This window comes from Triticum dicoccoides, chromosome 7B, assembly GCF_002162155.2.
Source record: "Triticum dicoccoides isolate Atlit2015 ecotype Zavitan chromosome 7B, WEW_v2.0, whole genome shotgun sequence".
NCBI classification, from domain to species: Eukaryota; Viridiplantae; Streptophyta; class Magnoliopsida; order Poales; family Poaceae; genus Triticum; species Triticum dicoccoides.
In genome coordinates this window covers 602,147,450-602,159,259 of record NC_041393.1, presented here as the reverse complement: position 1 = coordinate 602,159,259, position 11,810 = coordinate 602,147,450, and the positions used below count along the sequence as shown (strand labels likewise).

Here is an 11,810-nt window from a genome sequence, read left to right as displayed (position 1 = left end):
GCCGCAGCCGGGCGGGACCGGCGGCGGCTCCGGGCGCCGGCGGCGGGGAGCCGGGCCGCGGGGCGGCCGGCGGCGGCGACGCGGAGCGGGGCCGCGCTCGGGCGGCGGCGCGGGCGCGCGGGCCGCGCGGGCCAACTACGGGCCGGGCGGGCCGCGGGCGGCGGACGGCGGCGGCGCGCCACGTGGCGGGAGCTGATTCGCTGGAGGGCGGCGACGGACGTGTCCGGCCAGGGGCGGACACGTCCGGCGCGGCGCGGAGGACGAAAACTAGGGTTTCGGGGGGTTTGGACCGCGAATTTCGGGAGGAGGGGCTTATTTATAGGTAGAGGGAGCTAGGAGAGTCCAAATGAGGAGCGGTTTTCGGCTACGCGATCGTGATTGAACGACCGAGAGCATGGAGGGGAGTTAGGTGGGTTTTAGGCCACTTTGGAAGGGGTGTTGGGCTGCAAAAAGAGAGGGGCTTTACGGTTACCCGGTTAACCGTTGGAGTACCAAACGACCTGCAAATGGCACGAAACTTGACAGGCGGTCTACCGGTGCTATACCAAGGCCACTTGGCAAGACTCGGTCCATTCCGAGAAAGTTTAACACACACTCACAACAGGAGAGAAAAGGGGAACACCAGAGGGCATAGGAGTGCCGGATTGCAAAACGGACGACGGGGAAAAGGCTCGGATGCATGAGACGAACACGTATGCAAAATGAAATGCACATGATGACATGGCAAAATGCAACACGCAAGCAAATGACATGGCAAAAACGGCAAAAAACTGGCAGACACCTGGCGCATCGAAACCAGGGCGTTACAGGTCATTTTGATCTGCGTCTACTTTTTGGTTTTCCGATCTTTTCTTGATCGGTTTGCGTCGCCCACCGCCGCCGTCGACACCTCGCGCCTCTACTCCGACATCGGCGCAACCGGCCGGCTACTTCACCGACCCGGCGGCCTCGCGTGACAGGAAGCCCTCAAGGCCGTCGTCCGCGCGCCGGCCCGCCCGTCGATCTACGCCGGTCGTCACCGCCCTGCTTCGACCGGGACTCCTGCATCACCCCGACCCGGCGGCCTCGCGCCATGCGGCGGCCAATCATAGCCGCCCTGCCGCCCGCAGCCCGGCTTCATCTCGTACTCCGCCGCCACCACGCCTCCACCAAGCGGCGTCCCCGACCTCGCGCGCGATCGGCTTGATCACCCGCTCGCCGCCGCGATCCGCCTCATCTACGCCGCGCGACCGACCTGGCCCGTCAGTTACGCGCGCCTCCGCAGGTCCCGTGAAGATCGTCTCCGAGTTCAGCGCGCCCCTCCGCCGATCGAGCAACGGGCTGCCGCTGCGTCGCCCCGTCGGGCCGCAGCGCCGCCGCCCCGTGGTTCTTCTCCCGGCTGCACCGACCCGCGTCACCGCTGCGTCGCCCCTTCGGGCCATAGTGCCACGGCCCGCGGTCTACCGCCGCCCCGAGGCCGTCCGCTCCAGGCCGTCCCCGTGGCTGCACCGACCCTCGCGCCGCCGCTGCGTCGCCCCGTCGGGCCGTAGCGAGCGTGGCACACGGTCCACGCCGCCGTCTCGAGGCCGTCCACGCAGTTGCACCACCCCACGCTCCGTCGCTGTGCCGCCCCTTCGGGCTGTAGCGCCGCGGCCCGCGGTCCCTACGACCGTCCCGAGGTCTTCCGTCGTCACCCCGACCTGCCCGCCGCCGCTGCGTCGCCCTTTCGGGCCGTAGCGCCGCGGCCCGCGGTCCACCGCCGTCCCCGTGTGTCGACTTCCTGTGGCATGCGCCGCACCACCTCCTTTGGGGCGGGAACGCCGACGTCCGCGCCGGTCTTTGTCACGCTGTCGGGTTCTTCGCCTACTTCGAGCACCGCCGCCGCGCTCCTAACCTAGCCGTCGGCGCCGCCGTCAGGCCGCCGCCGCTACCCCCGTAGCCGCCGCAGCCGCCCGTCCACCTCCTTCGTCTTCGTCTAGCACCAGCCCGTCGCCAGCGTCGTCGTCATCTACCCCGACCGCTTCATCTACTCCGATAACCGCGGGCGACATTGGCCCCGTGCTGATTGGCGCCGCAACCATCGTCGAGTCCTTTTCCGCTGGCCTCTCTGACTTCTTCGACATGGCGTACAGCTCGTGCAGGTCCTTGTCTACGCATGGCCGGTGCTGGCAACACCGCCGCGTGCCTTCGTCCACGACGTGTCCCAGGGTCCGGCAAGCCTGGTGCGGCGCTTTGTCAACCTCGTCTTCGCCCGTCTACGCATGCCTGGTGCTGGCAACACCGACGCGTGCCTTCGTCTACGATGTGTCCTCGGGGTTGGCAAACCCGGCGCGACGCGTCGTCAACATCATCTACTTCCTGGCGCATCACTACTTCGACACCACTGCGCCCACGACTAACTCGGTGCCTCCTTGCGCCCGTGGCTCCACGACGACTTTCTCGACACCGGCTACCCCGACTCGACATCGACCACGACATTCTTCGCACGGCTACCTCGACCACGGCTCCACCACCCACGCTCTCGGCTACATCGACAAACGGCACAAAGGGCTACCACCTGCTTGAGCAACCTCGTCGGTTTTCACTCCAGCCACAACTCCGTGATGCATCGACCGTTACGACTGTGGGGGGGGTGTCCGTCGGCTTGCCTTCAGATTTTTCTCCAGTCTCATCGTCTGCGTCGCTCCCGTTGTGACTGCGGGGGGATGTTGAGTATATTGATTATTAGGAAAGACTAGATAGACTAGGATTAGTTCTGGCTTGTCTTGTACTCCAAGTTAATCATTGTACTCCTATATATATGCCCACGAGGCTCAAGCAATACAACGACTATTCCATCAATTCCCTCTCTCCCTTCCAACAGGAAGGACAGAAGGCTGTACGAGCTCGTAGATCGATCACTGGGGAACTCGCGATCAAGCGAACCAGCCCGCAGAGGTTCCTTTAGCTTCCCCATACATGAAAATGCCATGTGACATAGTTTGAAAATTTATAAAGTACCATGTTGATTTTTTCTAGAGAAAATACCATCTGGTAAAAAAAAGGTAAAAAAAATGTTCTGAAATATAGTTCGCTGGCGTTTTTGTTATAGCGAACTGTTTTGGAAATCCGGCGTGGCTAGGATCCTGCGCCAGGATTCGTGCAAACGAATCCGATGGCAGATATGGGGGTCGCTGCAAAATCGCCAGTTATGTGCAAGGTGCACATAACTGCAGTTCCATTAACATCAAATGCACTTCCCCGCAAAAAAACATCAAATGCACTGGGAAATATTTCAGGCCTGGCGTATGTGGAAGGACAGAAGGCTGTACGAGCTCGTAGATCGATCGCTGGGGAACTCGCAAGTTGATTTTTTCTAGAGAAAATACCATCTGGTAAAAAATACCAGCCAACCTTTCCGAAATTCTTTGCTTTACATTCATTGTTTGTAACTCGTAAGCCCTATCTGAACCTGACAGCTTTAGGACCTGTTTGCATGTGCGGAAATACCTTGGTTGAAGAATGGGGCAAATGCAGTTGGAGGAAGGAATGTGTCCCGGTGCTATAAATATGTGTACACTCTACATCAGCACGCAAGTTGCCATGAATCTTGTAGCTTCTGCAAGTATTTTATTCCCTCCGTTTTAAAATAGATGACTCAACTTTGTACTAACTTTAGTACAAAGTTAGTATAAAGTTGGGTCATCTATTTTGGAGTAAATAGCATAAAACTACTACTTTACAGGCTAGGGTTCCAAAAAACTACCGAATATTTTTTTCCGCTGATAACTACTAACTCAGGAGTCGGCTGTTTCAAAAAACTCAAATTCAACGTTGCTAACATTTTAAACTGGTTTATGATAGGTTGGGCCCGCTCCTAAACAATCCGTTTGTTGACCGTTTTGTTTGACCGTTAGCTTATTGTGGGACCCACATGTAAGATGTTTCTTCTTCCTCCTACCTTTTCTTCTCTCCTCCTGTCTTTTTCTTCTCTCCCCCTTTTGCCCGAGCTGCAGCTCCTCCAGGTCCTCCACCACTCACCGATGGCCATCTCCACCACTCATCGACGGCCACCTCCACCACGCTCACCGACGGCCACGCCCAGGAGAAAGGGCCGCCGCGAGCCGCGCCCAGAAGCGACCGAGCAAGGGCTGCCGCAAGACGTGCCCAGGAGCACGGGCTGCCGCGCTCAGGAGCGCCGGGAGCTGCGCCCAGGAGAAAGGAGCAACGGCCGCCGCGCGCCATGGCCAGGGTTCAGGCCGACGCACCCAGAGCACGCGCTGCCGCGAGCTGAGCGCCATGGCCAGGGGCTCGGGCTCGGGCCGCCGCGCCAAGGAAGAGGGAGGAGAGAGAGAGAGGCCGCGCGGCTGGGACTTCACGTCGGCTCCAGGTGCAGCTTGCCGGCAGGAGGAGGCAGCGGCCGAAGGGAGAACAGCGGCGGCCCTTGCTGCACGCCGACGAGCGCGTGAGGGAAGTCTGCGGTGGCGCAGCTCCTCTCGAGCTTGGGCACGGGAGGGACCTGATTGCTTTTTCTTTAAGTCTGTAGGGACCCGATTGCTTTTTTCAAATTTTACAGGGACCCGATTGCTTTATTGACTTTTTTAATTAAGTTATGACAAAGAGACACTGGCATATGGACCCCACATGTCAGCTAACGGTCAAACAAACGGTCAAACAATCAGTTGTCTTACGCGGGCCCCAACTGTCATAATCTCGATCAACGGTAAAGCACTGGACGATTAGAGTTTTCCGAAACAGCCGACCTCTGACTTGGTAGTTATCAGCGAAAAAAAAATATTCGATAGTTTTTTGAAACCCTAGACTGTAAAATAGTAGTTTTATGCTATTTACTCTCTATTTTGGAACGGAGGGAGTATATATGTAGGCTTTTAGATTATTGCTGTCCGGTCTGGAGCCATGAACACTAGCATATCAAACAGGGTGCATACACCAATAATCGTGGAGATGCTACCTAGTGAACTAGTAGATGAGTTGAGCCGAGCATCTCAAAAGCTGAAAGCTGGAGACTGCTTACTCCAACATCAGCAAGATCCACAGGTTCCCGGCATCCCTGCGAAGCCTGGATGGCGATTACATCGTCCCGGGAATGGTGTCCTTAGGCCCTTACCACCATGGCCGCCCGGAGCTGCAGGGCACGGAGGAGATCAAGAAGGCGGCGGCACACCACTTCTGCAGGGACTCGGGCCAGTCTCCCGAGGCCGCGTACGGGAAGGTCCTCGCCCGTCGCCGGCGATGCTCGAGGCTGCTACACGGACGGCGGAGCCGCAGGCGCGCTCGAGGGCGATGACTTCGCGCCCATGATGTTCACAGACGGCTGCTTCTTGCTGCAGCTCGTGCTCTGGTTCTTGCATGATTGCTCCGGCGATGGCAACAAGCGTGGCCCTCCGCCGTTCACGTGCCAGGTCAACAGCCTGGCCCTTCTGAGGGACCTCTTCCTGCTACATGGCCATACTGAGCCAGATTGCGGAGTACAGGCGCAGGGTGTGGATCGGCGTTCACAAGTTCGTCTACAGTCTACACCAACTTCAGGACCATCGTTACGTTGCTGTCCGTCGTCAGCGTGCTCGTGGGCATCTTCAAGGCGCTCCTCTCTCTCACCAAAGCCTAGCTAGCATACGTCAGTTGCATTTGTGCCATTCTCGACAAGCAGTCAAAAGGGCCAAAAAAAAAACTTTAAAAATCATGAAACTTCAACTCGACAAGCAGCACACACTCACAAAAACACATCAAGATTTCGAAATAAGCGGAGTTTCAGATTGCAAAGTTCCTGGTGCTTCATGCTGCTTAAGGTGTGTTTAACTTTCAAAGCAGGAGGGAGGGCGGGAGTTAACCAAACATAACGTGCAACGGTTAGTTACCTTAGTGAGTAATCAGCTAGGAGTAGTACTTAAGTATATATGGAGCTAGCGATACATCTAACAGCAGATGATGGCAACCCCCCTTATGTTTCCATTCACAAAAAGAAGACCTCCGCTGCTCCCAGCAGCGCTCAAGTTCCACGCAGAGACTCCACGTCTACGGCGCCATAGGCGGCCTCTTGCTGTAGATCGCCTCGGAGAAGGTGTCGCTCAGCTGGGCGGCGAGGCTCGCAGGATCGTCGATGAAGGCGTCCACAAACACGCTGACCACCCTCTTCTCGTGCCGGGTCGCCCGCAAGCTCAGCCACGTCAGGAACTTCACCCTGAAGCCGGCCTCGACGTAGCCCTCGCATTCCAGCCACCTGATCACCTTGACACAGTACACATAGGCGTCCGCGTCCGTGCGCGCAGCGGCGTCCTCGGGTTTCCCTGGCTCTGGCCCAGGTTTCAGAGGGCAAGGTTGAGGAACACGGCCGTCATTCTTTGGCTTGCTCCCGTTCCCTGTCATGGGAACCGGCGAACCTGGCGCGTTCTCCGGTACGATGTCGATCCCCTGCTTGCGGCGCTGCGCCAAGTTCGAGGGCTTCCGAAGAGGAGGCGCTTGAGCAGATGTGTGGGGCTCTTAAGGTCCATCATCGTTGTGTCCACTGTTCTCAGGTTTCCCAGGGGTTCCTTTGCATGACAGACTCCCAGGGTCCTCCGTTTCAGCCTTCGAACTGTCATCTTGAGGAATATGGTCATCAGGCTTTGCTCCAACGCACCTTGCAGAAACCCCCTTGCGGTTATCACTCCCTTCCTGCGCGTGGCAGCGAGCCGTGGTGTTCGGGTGGAGTAACCGACTCGCTTCCAGTGTGCTCCTGCAATGCAATCCCTGAGCAGATCGTCGCCAGCTTTTGCTTCAAAGCTTCCCGGCTGCACACCATTAATTCTGACGGCCTCTTTGGCAAAGCTGCTTCAGCAGCTGAACCAGGTTCCTCTTCGTCGTCGTCGTTGTCGTCGTCTAGAGCTGACCCCCTAGGAGCTTCCTCCAGCTTGCCAACTTCGGTTTCCCCAGCGACACCTGTTTTAAGATCTCGCGAGTCACCGGCGGTTTCATTGCGGCGATGAGGTGCCTTCTCAAGACTTGTCCAATATTCAAAGTCGCTTTCTGGCGACCTGCTGAGATCGGCGGAAGTGCTACTGTCATTGTACGACTCCACGTCTTCAGAAGAAGGATTTGACAGACCACTGCTATTTGTCTTCGCGCTTGTGTTATTTATATCTTTTCCAGTATCCATTGGCACTGAATCTTTTGCATCCATTTCCTTGGGGCAGTTGATGGTATTTGTCCTGACTTCCCACGACCCAATCTCCTTTGAGTTGGTGAATGCAACAACCTTGATGACATAGGATGTACATGGAGCAAGTCCTCTGACCACTAGCATTGTTGATGGCGTCGGTACTATGCCTGTTGGGTTTGAGGGATAATGTTCTTCGCTGGCCTTCCGGTGCCACAGGTTAAAGCCACTTAAACTTTGAGAGAGCATGGGGCATATATCCAGGTCAAAGACTACAGTGACAGATTCATGGGATATATCCTCAAGCTTTATGAAGTTTGATGGTACCACACAAGAGCCTGAGTTACAACAAGTGGTATGTGCATAAGCATTCATTTCAATTACAGGTATACATACATGAGAAAAAAATAGGAAGCATGGAAACTTACTCTGGGTTTGCGACTCAGCTGTTAATGCACCAGATAACATAGATTCCAGAATCTCTATGGCACAGTTGCAAAGCTTCTGAACTTCAGCACCTACAACAAGGCGACCAACAATTCCCCGACCCTTATCTTCAAGGCCAGTAATCGGACCAAGCTCACCCTCCAGCTTCTTCAATGCTGTATCCACAAACTCATGGAGGACCAAGTACATCTTAGTGGATACGAGGAGCTTATGACTAAGAGATATCCGATGGCACAACACATCAGACCTCCGAGCATCTCTTGCTATCAATAGTTGTTTCTTCCAGCACCTGAGAAAATGAAATTACATGGTCATCCTTAATAACTATACTTGCTTGCATTCTCTCTAATATACAGATTAGGTCTTCCAGTTGACAGGACCATTTCCCACTGGAAAAAACAAATCAAATTCCTGAAATCGCTTTATCATTCAGATGTTTTCAGATAAAATGTTGAGGAAATAACTCATCCCCGACCAATAGGGCAGGAATTCGAGCCGAGTCGAGCCAGCTCGGCTCGACTCGCTAGAGCTCGTTCCGTTAACGAGCTAGCTCGACTCGACTCGTTACTACAACGAGCTCAAACCCAAGATTGGCTCGACTCGTATAACTCGCGAGCTGGCTCGTTTAGCTTGTTAAGCTCGTTTAAGATATAGACATAAAGCCCTCAAATATGATAAAAATGATTATGTATATATTAAACATATATATCACTAAACAATTGTAATTTTCTTGTAACGCATGAGTCTCCTAGGAGGCTAGGCCTTCAACTTCTCGGCCTTGGGTTGTGCGCCTGGGACGTAGGCTGTTTAGTGGTTGATCTTTCTTTGTATTGGGAGTGGCTGGTCTATTGTATCGAGCCTAACAAGTTACACGAGTGCTCGTGAGATTGGCTCGTTTAACTTGGTCTATAAACGATCTTAAACTAAAGCTTGGCTCGACTCGTTATTCTTCGAGTTCGAGTCGATTCGGGCCGAGTCACGAGCTACTTGTTTAGCTCGCGACCTTCGAGCTTTTTTTCCAGCCCTACCGACCAACTTTGTTATTCAACCATGCCAAGTACTACTGTTTCTTTCCTTCCATTTTGGCATTATCTTTATGGAAGCATAGATAGCAAGGGTATCCTGACTACTATTCAAAAACAGAGAGGTATAAGGAAGACACTCCAGCACCCCAAGTAAAATTATGAATCAGGGTTGGGTGATTACGAAAAAGTACGACCTGACAAGAGCTTACGAACAAGTATAAATCACAAGGTGAAAATACAAAGCACGCTGTTAGAAAAATGAAGTACTGTGGGTGCATAGTAAGAATTTGGCCCCACTCTTTTTATTTCACTTAATTGCCATAACTGAAATGCCTAGCATATAAATGAGAAATAATCTTATAGTAGCAGAAACAAATAGTTATCTTAACCACTGTATTGAGTTTAGACAGCTCAGATCGACAACTAAAGAGACATTATTGCGATACTCGTGTACCAACTCTACACAACATATATGTTACACTGGTTATTTATATGGTAAATTTTAGGCTAAAAGCTGAACCATTCTGAATTTGTCAATCATTGTGAGATTTGTGAGAATAAAATTGATGCGGTAAGGCAGCTAACAAGTAAGAATGGGAGCACAAGTACTGAAACAGATATGTCTGACTAATTCTAACACTAGAATACAAACATATAACTGGAAAGTGTTTCAGAAAAATACCCAAGTAAATCATTTTGTTTCCCGCAGTGGATGCAGTTATAAGAACCATCAAGTTTCTTTGACTGTCCACTCTGCAGAATTCCGGATCTTTCATCCCCGAGTGCACATTCCAAGTGGCATGACAAACCACATGACTCTCCCTGCAAGGGTTGGTCTGAATTGCAGGACAGCCAGAGGCTAGGATCCTTATTGTCATCATACTTAAAACAGATGCAGCATGAGCAACGTCTGCAACATTTATCCGCTGGATTAAGACTAGCCCTGCAAGCTGAATTTTGGCATGCACTGTTTGTTGGTGCACTTACACCAGCTGTTACTGGAGTGCTGGCAATAACTGGAAGCAGTGTAGCATCATTCTTTCTCAGTTTTTTGCGAGGGAACTGGAGAGTGCTTGAGTTTTGCTCAGGGTCTGACTTGGATACACGTTTCCCACGGCCAGATGGATCCCCATTCACAGCTTGGAAGAGATACTTTAGCATTATTTTCTTTGATATCCCGTCATATTTGTTCTCTCTACAGAACACAGAGAAGAGAATCTGCTTGATATCATGGCTTGTCCATTCATGTAGCAATCCAAGTGCAATATGCGGACACTTCGATAATTGAAGGACAAGTTCTCTCTTTGCATCGACACTCAGCAAACGGCATCTATCTGGATCAGCAATACATCCTGGAGAACCAAAATGTTACAGTTTCTGACAAAAAATTTGGAATATTCTCAAAGTATTGGTAAGACTGGTAACCAAATATGTTATCCAACGTATAGTGGAGGAAATAAACAGTAGGAGTATCGCAGATCTCTTCAAGAACATAATAGTTGGTTGCCTTAAGTTAAAGGTACACTAAATACATATAAGCTTGCGGGCTAGACAGAATGTCTTATACTAAAAGGAGAACATGTTATCTGAAGCAGAATCAGTAATGTGCAATGCATCTTTAGTATACAGTATTCCTCTAAAGAAGATGTTATGAAGTAAAATAAACATGGTCCAAAAATGATTTATTTATGTATCTTCAGTAATAATACATTATCCTGGGTCTAATCATGTATGCACAGTTGCAGACATAAAAAATATGTGCTGTGCACTAATCACTGGATGTAGTCAATGGGATCATGTCCTTGCGAGCAATTTACACTAACTGAGAAGGAATGGATAGCATTTCTCCACAAATGCTGATGAAAATCATTAATAATAATCATATGATTGCAATAAGATCACATTATAACATGAATCATGTGCTGGGTAACTCCAATATCCATACAACAGTGAGCCAAATTCTGCCGACACCACTTCTAATGCGACAAAGAAACCCGGCCCGCAACCGACTAACCTTACCCCTACTCAAATGGGTTATGGACAGTAAAAATCATATGTGCATTTCTGAATCCTGGCAAGTAAATGCGCAAATGGCATCTACCAAAAGCAGAGAAAGCACAATGCAGCAACGATAACCGCACGCACACGAACAGAGCATTGAGAAAGGAGCAACCTTTGTCGTTTCTTGCCCATCAATTTCATCAAGGTGACGATACTACAGTACTACACTGACAGACCACCCACCCACAGACGAGCCCTAGTTTGCGACCAGGCGGTGAAATTCTACGCGCACATTGCAGGAATCGCAACCATTGTGATTCGTACGGCCTAAAATCCGCGACCGGACCGGGCAGAAATGGGCAGACGCGGGCGAGAATCGGCGCGATTTCGGCTTTTCGAGGACAAGCCCTAGCTCGCAGCCGACCCGGGGGGCAGGGGCCAATCCCCCCTCCCAAAAGAGCATGCAGAACAGGATCGTCGCCGATCGCGTCCGGAATCGGCCGCCTGACGAGCTCGCCGGCGGATTGCGGGCACCTCCATAGTATAGGCGAAGCTTGGCCAGGAAAAAAAAACATCCCAAGAAAAAAGTGCGCGGAAATGTAGAGGGGGGAGAAAGCGGGCGGGTCGCGGGGTCGGCGCTGACCGGAGTAGAGGGAGGAGGCCATGGCGTGGAGCCGCGGATCGCGGGGGGAGAGGGGGGCGGAGGAGAGGAGTGATCTCGCTTCTCCGGCTCTCGCTCACTCACATGGCGGGTCTGCCGCTGCCACTTCTCCGGCGCCTCTTCACTTCGGCACACGACACGACACAAACCCCACAAACCCCCCCGAATGCGCGTCGGGGTTGGCAGCAAACCAATGGCAAAGGGTGCTTTTGGCATGCATTCATCGTGTGGTCCTTTTAGCTGTAACACCCCTGATATTATCTTGTATTTATACTTTCATTTATAGACTATGTTGCATTTGGTACTGTGGTGGATCATTGCGGTAATCAAGTTTTAGTGCGGTATGATGATGAGCTGTGATCCATGTTGTTGCTTTTGGATGTTCTATACTCCATTTTGTTGCTTTTGGTTGAATTTTCCTGCGCAAATGTGGTTTGAGTTTGGACCAGATGTTTTTGAAATTAATTAGAAATGAGGTTTTACGTATGCAAAAGGTGGGAGAAATAGCAAAGAATATTTTCAAAATAGCTTGTCAATTAGAAATGAGGCATTACACTAGTTA

General features: G+C 52.0%; 1 pseudogene; it reads right to left on the bottom strand.

The window, feature by feature from the left end:
* Positions 1 to 5,728: 5,728 nt before the first annotated feature.
* LOC119335161 lies at positions 5,729 to 11,405 on the bottom strand (annotated as a pseudogene).
* Between the last annotated feature and the right edge of the window lie 405 nt (positions 11,406 to 11,810).